Below are 10,621 nucleotides of genomic sequence, written 5' to 3'. Positions count from 1 at the left end.
TGAATGAATTCACAAACACTTTATACATTTTCTGCCGACACTTTCAGGTGATTCCTCAATCAGAGCAATCATGGATTTTGGAAGATTTAAAATTCAAAAATCTCCCACTCTTTCTCTGAGTGCCTTCCAACATTTCTGCCAAGTGTTCAAACAAATTCTGCCACCGCATCTTCCAAAGATAGTAACTTCTGGGTCGTGTTCAGTCAATTAAGTGAGAACTAGAAAATCTGTAGGTAACCATGCTTGACTGCATGATAAATGAAGTTGACCTTACCAACATATGATTTGGCATAGACACAAACTCACCAACTCATCTTTTGCCACCGCAAGTGAATAAATGATCACCGCTCTGAGATTTATGGTGAATACCTATCTTCCTTCTATCATACTGGTATATCGGTTTGCCACTACACTTTTGTATTACTAATTCATCCTTTGATTGCTAGTTTATTGTGCTAGCATCAAGTCTCTTCCCCTGTTTTCCAATGAGGTTTAGGTTTGCATACAACCTCAAGTTTTCTTGCCTGAGTCACCTTTAGTGACTTCATCATCATCAGAGTGACCAATCTTCTTGAATGACAGTCTGGTTGGCTTAGTCTATCTTTCCTTGAGCTGATTGAACCTTTGGTCATTCGTTACCAATGTTGTTTCCATGTGTTTGTAAGTCATCACTTTTTCTTACTGAAAAAACACCACTCTACCTATACCACTTCACCGATTAGTGTCTTCACTTGTAAGTGTTGGACATCAATGACAAATCTTAGTGCATATACTGGTTCTCTCGATTGACTGGTTTTGTCAATGCTAACAATTTAGTGAAGCCCTCGTGATATCCAGTTGAATCTCAAAGTGGCCAGAACCTGATAATGTTAAGATTTGGTTATTTACAATACCAAAAGAAGAGAACCACAATGGATTCACAAAGAATCTATCCAATCTTACTGCAATGTGGTGAAATCCTTGCCTCCTATTCATCCAAGTAACTATCCTATTACATGGTACACAATCCTTGAGGCCATTACTGGAAACAAAATCATTAAACTCTTACATAGACTTAGGAGGGGGAATTGTGCCTCCTTTCTTGTCTCTTAAAGACAAGAATGCATTAAAATTACCCTCCAAAATGAATGGATCATCCGGAAACTGTAGAATAGATAGACAAATAATCCCAAATAGCCTTCTTACCCACTGAAGAGTTTGGTCCATAAACCAAAATAAAATAAAATGCACCCTCAACAACTGTAATTTGAACATGAATAAAATTTGCCCTCACTTCAATTGGCTGCACTCTAACTTTAATGTCTCTCCAAAGAATCTCCAATCCTCCTTAAGCACCAATGGTCTGAGATGCAACATACTTCCACCCTTTCCAAAGTCTAAAGGGTTGTGACTCCTGATTTTTTGAGAACTTGGTTTCTTGAAGTAGAAATAAATTAGCCCCACAAGACTCTATCTGAGACTTGATGAGATGTCTCTTGTTAGGGGTATTAATTCCCCTAAAATTCCATGTTACAATCCTCATTGTTGATCAAGAGAGCCAAGAGATCTCCCCAAATAGAATTTCTCATCTAGAGTAGATTGTACTCCCTATTGGACTTCCTTTGTAGTTTTTTTAAACAATCTCTTCTTTTTTGGTGGTCTACCTCTCCCTTTTGGTTTCGTCACACTAATCACCTTCTTAGATCATGTTTGATAAATAGAAGAGACTACTGGCTTTGTGTCTTTACCTTAATCTTCCATTTGTTTCTCCAAAGGAACAATCCTTTCCTCTACCAAGGCATCCGAATATGGACCCTCCCCAATACCTTTAACTTTTTGTTGCTGCTCTAGGAAAACCAACCGTTGCTTTTCCATATCAACAAGATGTGTTATCTGCCCAGGTGGCTCTATGGGCTGTAGTATTACTGCATCCTGTTGATACTTATGCAAAAAAGACCTTTGATCCTCAAATATATTCAAAACAATTAGATGAAAAAATGAATCATTGGCATTTATCATATCCATATTAGAACCCAAATTCTTTAATTGAATTGGGGGCCCATTTCTCCTAACCATTAGACTCTCATTGAAGGCATTGAGTTCTACATTTCTAAGAATAACACCTTCTTGTTGTAGCAATTCATCTAAAAACAAAGAGAAGGCTTTGCTAATCTTGTCCACAACTAAATTATCATACTTCTTCTCCATAAATGGGTCTTTGAGTTGCATAAAAAACTCCTTATTCTTTCCCAAATGCAATTTGAGAAGATTCAAAGACTGCGTAATATTAACCACAACTAGCATAGAGGTATGAAGAGGAATAAATTTAGACAGGCTTGCATTCATCCACCATTGTATTAATATGTGAGGCAACAAGGCCAAGCCATTTTTTTATAGCAAAGGATTGATCTTATTTACTATTCTCGGAGATCTTGAAGCTTACTTTGTCCTTCATATGTACAAAAATGACTATTCATTTAAGGAATTAAAACCTCCTCCATTTCTTTCTCATAAGGAGAAATAGAACCCTTCTGAGAACCCACCACTATATGAGTAAAAAATGAACAGAGCTTTGGATTAGAAGAATGATCATCACAAACTCTAACTATTTAGTCGATACCTTGGCATTGTTAATTGAAGTGGCCCAAGTAATCTCCATGATCCTCCACTTCTTTAGGGTATTGGAAAATAATAACTTGCTCCCGTGAACCAAACTTGGAAACAATTGAAAAACTCTTAGGAAAGGGTTTTGAGAGATCTAAAAGAAAACACACTCTAATTGGGAGGTGAGTCATTTAAAAAGGAATAAGATCATGCCTGACAAAAATTCCTATTTGATTTGCAAATATTTCAATTAACTCCAGATCTTTGTACTCTAGTGGTAAACCCAAAAAACAAATCCAAAAGGGAGCAAACTTACAAATTTCATTGTCAACCTTAAAGTTGGGAATCCATATCAAAGTAAAGAGGTCCAAACCCATTGCAAAACCATCCCTTAAACCTATGAATTAAATCTCTATTCTCTTTTGAGTCGAATATAGCAATAAAGAACTGAGAATCATTATCCATTAAAATGATTTGCTTAACCCCTCTCTAGGCCTTCTTTTCCCATGAAGACAACTCGGATGGGTGTAGAGAGAAATTCCAGAACTTACCAATAAGTGCTCTACCCCGAAGATCAGAAATATGAGGCAAAAGAAGATTCTCCGGAAATACAACCCTAAATGAGCCCCCATCTCGATCTCTGCCATCTTTAGGAGGAACATCTTTACTTTTCAAGGAGCTCTCAGATACCAAATTCTTCCTCGTCCAGTTTTTCTGAGTATGAGTCAAACCTAGATTCGTGATCTCATTACCTGCAGATTTTCATGGGATATTATGCTTAGCCCAATGATGCTTCTTATTACACTCTTTGGATTGAAGGGTTGGTCTGGTAGAGGAGGGTGATAGACGCTTCCTAACTTGAAGTAGGATATTGTTTGGGTTCTGCAACGGCATAGTATTCAGCCACGATATTAAAGATGGAAGATCATGAGGTTGGCCTTCTTCATTTTTATGGCTCTTAGACTTCAGATCTGCCACAATCTCCTTATAAAATTTATTCCAAAATCCTTTGTCTTCTTTTGGTTTTCCTCACCGATGTCAAAAACTCCCCGCCTTCCTCTATTAAAAGTGCCTCAATGATGGAAAAAAATATAGTTTTGATTAGTATTTATGTATTTTTTTTATTTAAAATGAAAATATAAAGTTTTTATTAAAAAAACTGATTTTAGGTTTTAATATTTAAGTAATTTATATTTTTTTAATGTATGTTTTAATAATTATTTAGTTCACATTTTTCATTTAAAATAAATTAATTTGCATAATCATAAATGAATAGAATAGGAAAACCAAAATCAAAATGAAAACTAGTACAAAACCCAAAACAAAAACCAAAATGAAAATGAAAACCCACCACATGATATCATCAAAAGGGTTCACAACATGATACATTAAATGTAATTTATCTAATTTGAATATGATTAAAATCATGATTCTCCCCTTAAGCCATCCTATTAGGACCCCCTTAAAATGTACATGAACTAGATCTTGACCCCTTATGCCATCATATTAGGACATATAGCTTAATAATTTAATCCAACCCCATGTATTTGACATCCTATTCTAAAATCCCTTACTCAATATGTACTCGACATACTTAACAATTATCACCAATTAGGACCTCTTAAGCTTCCATGTACTTGACATTCTCGATTAGAACCTCTAGCTTAACAAGTTGATCCAATAGGTCATATGTATTCTAGGACACATTACTTGCTTCCATTTATCTAATCATGCTTCTCTTCTTAATCCATCCCATTGTAGGACCCCCCTAAGATACATGAACTATCTATCTTGACCCCTTAAGCCTTCCTATTATGAACTATAGCTTGATAATTTAATCCAACCTCATACAAGTGACATACTTTTCTAAGACCCTTTTACATGTTCTCAATTATGACCTAGGCTTAAAATTTCATACTTGACATGTACTTAACAATTAAATCATGATTAGGACCTCTTCAGCTTCCATACTTGACATATACTCAAGGCATTTAAGTTAGATCATGACACCTTAATCTCTATCATTTTAACATACTTGAAATTTTGGATTAGGATCTCTAGCTAAAATATTTAATACAATAGGTCATGCTTGGCATCCTATGAACGAGCACCCCTTAAGACATGAATCACATGACCCCTTAAGCTTTAATTTATCTAATCCATGTTGAAATCCCCTTAAGCCATTATATAATGACCTCCTTAAGACACATGAATTAGATCTTGACCCCATGCTACTTCTTATTATTCAACCTATAGCTTAATTATATAATCCAACCTCATACAAGTGACATCCTATTCTAGGACCCCTTTGTTAGGATAACCGGTGAACCACTGAGAGGGGGTGCAGGTGAATCTATTGTCAACAGATTATAACTTTTAATCCACAATACAACCTTAAAACAGATCAAGTACCGGTAAAGAACATACAGATGCTAGTAGGAACAGATACCGGTAAACAATACAACTTAACAATTAACCAGATAATCAATGCAAAGAAACCATACCACATAACACCATGATTTGTATGTGGAAAACTCGGAAAGGGAAAAACCACGGTGGGAAGCCTACCCACAGTTAGATGATACTTCTGCAAAAAGTATGTGATACAATGAGGGGTCTGCACATGCAGGAAGGCACATTGCCTAGAGCGTACTGCTCATTATAAAAGAGTCTCACTGACCACAGAGAGGCTACAACCATCTCAAGATAAATGGACAACAATCCAATAAAGTGAACTGCCAGAAATAACATCTACCAAGCTTGATTACAGTCTTGGTTAAGCTCAATATCGAAGGCCTTTGACCTCTTCCTTAATCCCAATTCGATTACCTATGATCGACCAAATCTCCTTTGCATATGATATTGCATTCCAAGACCATGACACATAATCCCCATGATCTACAATGAGATCTTACATCATTTTATACAAACCCTAAGACCTAAACCAATTAGGTCAGCCACCTAAAGGATATTAAAATAATATCATTACATAATTCCATATTACATATGCCATGTCGACTTAAGACCAAAACAACAATAACAAATCCATAAATATTCCTGAAACATCCTGGTAACGTGTAGAGTACACATTATAATGATATCGATCCATAACCTAGATAGGTACTGGACCTATTCTGGGTCCACCATGCCAAAGCAATGTCTTCAAGCAGTTGAAGCATGATCAAAGAACATCTTCAACATCCTGAAATCCATCTAGAAGCTACACCAACACTAATTATGCATCCTGTCAAGATTCCTTAGTGAAAGCTCTACCGATAAAGCCTTAAACCAATGTCGGTAAGGGTTTATAAGAGTGTATGATAGTATCCAATACCAAGCCAATACCAACTGACCAAAACATGCTCCAGAAGAACGTATCACATGTAACCAATCACATTCCATAGATCCAAATATGTTGGAAGTGTCCAATAGATAATCTCTTCTGCTGTTAACACTAGATCTTCAACTGATAACCAAAACCTATTTGCTAGTAACCAACCATAACAACTAGTGTTGACATCAATGAAAAATATCAATGTAACACATAATCAATTCATCCAATAATGCCAACAATCTCCCCCTTTGGCATTGATGGAAACACTAGATGTGAAAAACATCTAAGTACCAAAAAAATGCCAAATAAGTCCCCCTGTGGAAGACAACCAATAACCTCTTGAATATCAGTAACCTTCCCCCTATGAATGATATCTCTGTAAAGTTCTAATTTTATTATTTTTCACATCACTTTCTCTCCCCCTTTGACATCAATGCCATAAATCTGACAAAATATCAAAGCAATAATGTAAACCTCTGAAACTCCAAGCTAACTACTCCCCTTGAGTAGTAGCACCACTCATCAGTGCCAGAATGAATAATGTCTTTGGTAATGCATGCCAGACTGATGACAAACTGCATCAATCAAGTCTCTGCCGGAGGGGTAGAAACCCTTAACTTGTCTCTCAAATACTCAAATGATTCCTTTGACAATGATTTAGTGAATATATCTGCAATCTATTCTTTAGTGTTCACATAAACCAATTTGACTTCCTTTGCTTCTACCTTGTCCTTCAAAAAGTTATACTTTATTGAAATATGCTTAGTCTTAGAGTGAAATACCGGATTCTTAGACATGTCAATAGTTGTAGAGTTATCACAGTAGATAACTATCGGTTCACTACAATTTACCTTGATATCCTTCAACATTTGCTTCATCCATAAGACTTGAGTGCAATTAGTTGTTGCTGCAACATACTCAACTTCTGCAATAGATAAAGAAATGCATGACTATTTTTTAGTGATCCATGAAACCAGTTTCTTTCCAAGAAAGAAATCTCCACCAGAAGTTCTCTTCCTGTCAACAATATCTCCTACCCAATCTGAGTCAGTATATGAACATAAAGTGAAATCATCATTTTTAGAATACCATAAACCATATTTTGTTGTTCCTTGGAAATACCGGAATATCCTCTTTACTGCACATTCATGATTTTCTTTAGGATTACTTTGATATCTTGAAACAATACTTATTGCATTCCTGGTATCAGGTCTAGTCTGAGTTAGATATAACAGACCACCAATCATACTGGTGTAGAAGTATCGTTGATAGATAATTTCTCACTTGTCACCATAGGAGTACTTACCGGTTTGGAATTATCCATACCAAATTTTTTTTAACAATTCCTTCAAATACTTAGTTTGACAGATAAAAATCCCTTTGCCAATTTGAGTAATCTGCAAACCTAAGAAAAAATTCATCTCACCAATCATGGACATTTCAAATTCATTCTTCATGTTGTTAGCAAATTCCATGCACAATTTATCTTCTCCTCCAAAAATGATATCATCAACAAATACTTTAATAATCAAAATATCATCATCAGTGATCTTATAATATAAATTACTATCAACACTGCCTTTAGTAAAACCAAGCTTCAAAATGTATTTATCCAACCTTCCATACTAAGCTCTAGGGGCCTGTTTCAATCCATATAAAGATTTCTTTAGTCTACAAACCATATCTTTATCATCTGTCAGTGAAAATCCACCAGGTTGCTCAATGTAAACTTCTTCCTCAGGTTCATGATTCAAAAATGCACATTTAACATTCGTTTGATAAACCTTATAGTTCTTATAAGCTGCATAGGCAAGAAATAGTCTAACAACTTCAATTCTAGCTACAGGTGCAAATGTCTCACCATAATCAATTCCTTCCATTTGAGAATATCCTTTACAAACTAATCTAGCCTTGTTTCTTACAACTTGACTATCCTAATTTAGTTTATTCCTAAAAACCCATTTAGTTCCAATAACATTCTTATTTTTAGGCTGGGGAACTAAAGACCAAGTCTCATTTTTCTCTATCTAATCTAATTCATCTTCCATAGCCTTTAACCAATGGTTATCCTTACAAGCTTCAATAAAAGTTGCCGGTTCAACTTGAGAAAAAGACATACCTCTTAATTTGCCAGTTTTCTTCTTGTCATAACTCCCTTGTTCCTATCTCCAATAATTTGATCTTCAGAATGATTTAATCTTACATACCATGGTGTCTTCTGAACTTCAGGTTCACTACTCTGATCATTAGTCACACTTGAATTTTCTAATTGCACTGGTATAACTATCTCAACTTCCTGTACTGGTTGAGGCATTTCTAGTTCAATTATGATCATTTCCACTGTCGGTTCCCTGACATATGATATAAAATGATTTATGTACTATTCATCCACTTTCACATTAGCATTTTCCACAAATTTCTACAATATTTTTTTATAACATCTATATGATTTGCTTTGAATTGAATACCCAAGAAATATCCCTTCATCACATCTAGGATCAAACTTTCCAATTGAATCATCTCTTTTGATATAGCATTTACTTCCAAAAATTTTGAAATACTTAACAGTAGGTGTATGTCCAAACAATGATTCATAAGGGGTCTTACTGATTTCACCTTTGATGTGAACTCTGTTGAATGTGTAGACTGTTGTAGTCACTACTTCTCTCCAGTAGATATGAGGCAATTTGGATTCCATCATCATAGATCTTGTTGCATCCAAAATGGTTATGTTCTTTCTTTCATCTACTCCATTCTACTAAGGAGTCTGAGGTGCAAATAATTGTCTTCTAATTCCATTTGTCTCACAATAACTATTAAATTCATGAGAAGTGAACTCACCACCATGATCTGATCTTAGACATTTGATTTTCAATCTAGTTTTTGTTTCAACCTTTGCTCTATAGATCTTTAATTTCTCAAAAGCTTTAGACTTCTCCCTTAGAAAAGTCACCCACATCATTCTAGAATAGTCATCAATAATCAACATGAAATACCTATCACCTTGAAAGCTTCTAGTCCTTGCTGGACCACATAAGTCAGTGTGAATCAAATCAAGTACATCATTAGATTTATCATGTATGCTCTTAAAAGAACTTCTAACTTTCTTTCCCAATTGACATTCCTTACATAGCGGATTATGAGGCTTCATAATCTTAGGTATATCTCTAACTGTCTTAGTTGAACTGGTCTTAACAATACAATCAAAATCAACATGACACAACCTCTTATGCCATAGCCAACTCTCATCAATATGAGCAATCAAACATGTCTTATTACCAGTGTTCAAGTGAAAGATATTACCTCCAGTCTAAATAGCAGTTGCAATCTCCAAACTAGTTTTGTTAATGATTTTGCATTTTCTATCTTTAAATTGAAGTTGGAAACCCTTATCAACCAATTGAACAACACTCAAAAGATTGTTCTTTAAAACTTCTACATAATAGACATTATCAGTATTATTCTTACCATCCAGAGAAATAATACCTCTACTTCTCATCATACATGCTTTGTCATCTCCAAATCTGACTTGACCGCCATTGTATTCTTGCAGGGACAAAAATTTCCCTTTATCTCCAGTCATATAATGTGAACATCCACTATCAATTACCCATTCATCCTTATCTTCAAATTTTGCTGCTAGGGCCTTTTCTTAATTTTTCATAGCCGGTTCCAGTTCATCTTTCTTCAAAGCATAGAACACCCATTCCTTTCCATTCCTGGATCCACTAGCAGAGTCTTCTGTCGATTCATCTCTAGAGTCATCAGTTACTCCTTCCTCATCTGCTATGTAGCATTGTTTACTTTTATTGAATCTATATTTGTTCTAGTTAGGCTTAAAAGATTTCTTAACTCTTTCCTCAAACCTTGCATTCCTTTTAGGACGTCTAGATGCAAAATGACCAATCTTATTACATGCAAAATATTTAAAAGGTGCTTTTCATTTATACTTACTTCTAGTTGGTCCTCTAGGTATTCTTCTAGAAAATAAGGCTTCAAGTTGCTCAAGTTCTTCATCTTCTTTTCTCATGTATTCCAATTATTTTGCATATAGGGCTTTCCAATCACTTTTTCTAGTAGATGATGACGATGCATAAAAATTAGGTTCAGACTTTATAGCTCCAGAAGATCCAAAATCTTTAAGCTCAAAAGCAGATAATTTCTCGATCAGAATGTCTCTGTTAAATGAAGTGTTTGCCATTATTCTTAACTCATTAATTGTAGTTACCTTCAAATTGTAAGCTGGTGGAAGGGCTCTCAAGACTTTGAAAACTATTTCATCTTCACTTAGAAATCCTCCACAACATTGAATTCCCATAACAATCTCATTTACTTTTTCCATAAACACAACAATTCTTTCATTGTCTTCCATCTTCAAGTTTTCATATCTTACCCGGTAACCATCAAGTTTAGTAATTTTGACAGTAGAGTCACCTTGATTCAGAGTTTGCAATTTATCCCACATAACCTTAGCCAATGATTTATCAGTTAATCCCATGATTTGTTGATCACTAAGTGCACACAAGAGGGCTTCTCTAGCTCTGCAATCATTTTCAATATTCCTATCCAATTCTACAGGAGCAAGATTGCCAGATGTTGGATCATAAGGTGTGTATCCTTTCTTAGTGATCTCCCAAATAACCTTGCCAAGACATCTAAGATGAGTCTCCATTCAAATTTTCCATATCCCATAAATTGTTCCAT

The sequence above is a fragment of the Cryptomeria japonica genome, chromosome 10 (genome assembly GCF_030272615.1).
Source record: "Cryptomeria japonica chromosome 10, Sugi_1.0, whole genome shotgun sequence".
Lineage (NCBI taxonomy): Eukaryota > Viridiplantae > Streptophyta > Pinopsida > Cupressales > Cupressaceae > Cryptomeria > Cryptomeria japonica.
Note: the sequence above shows the minus strand (reverse complement) of the source record.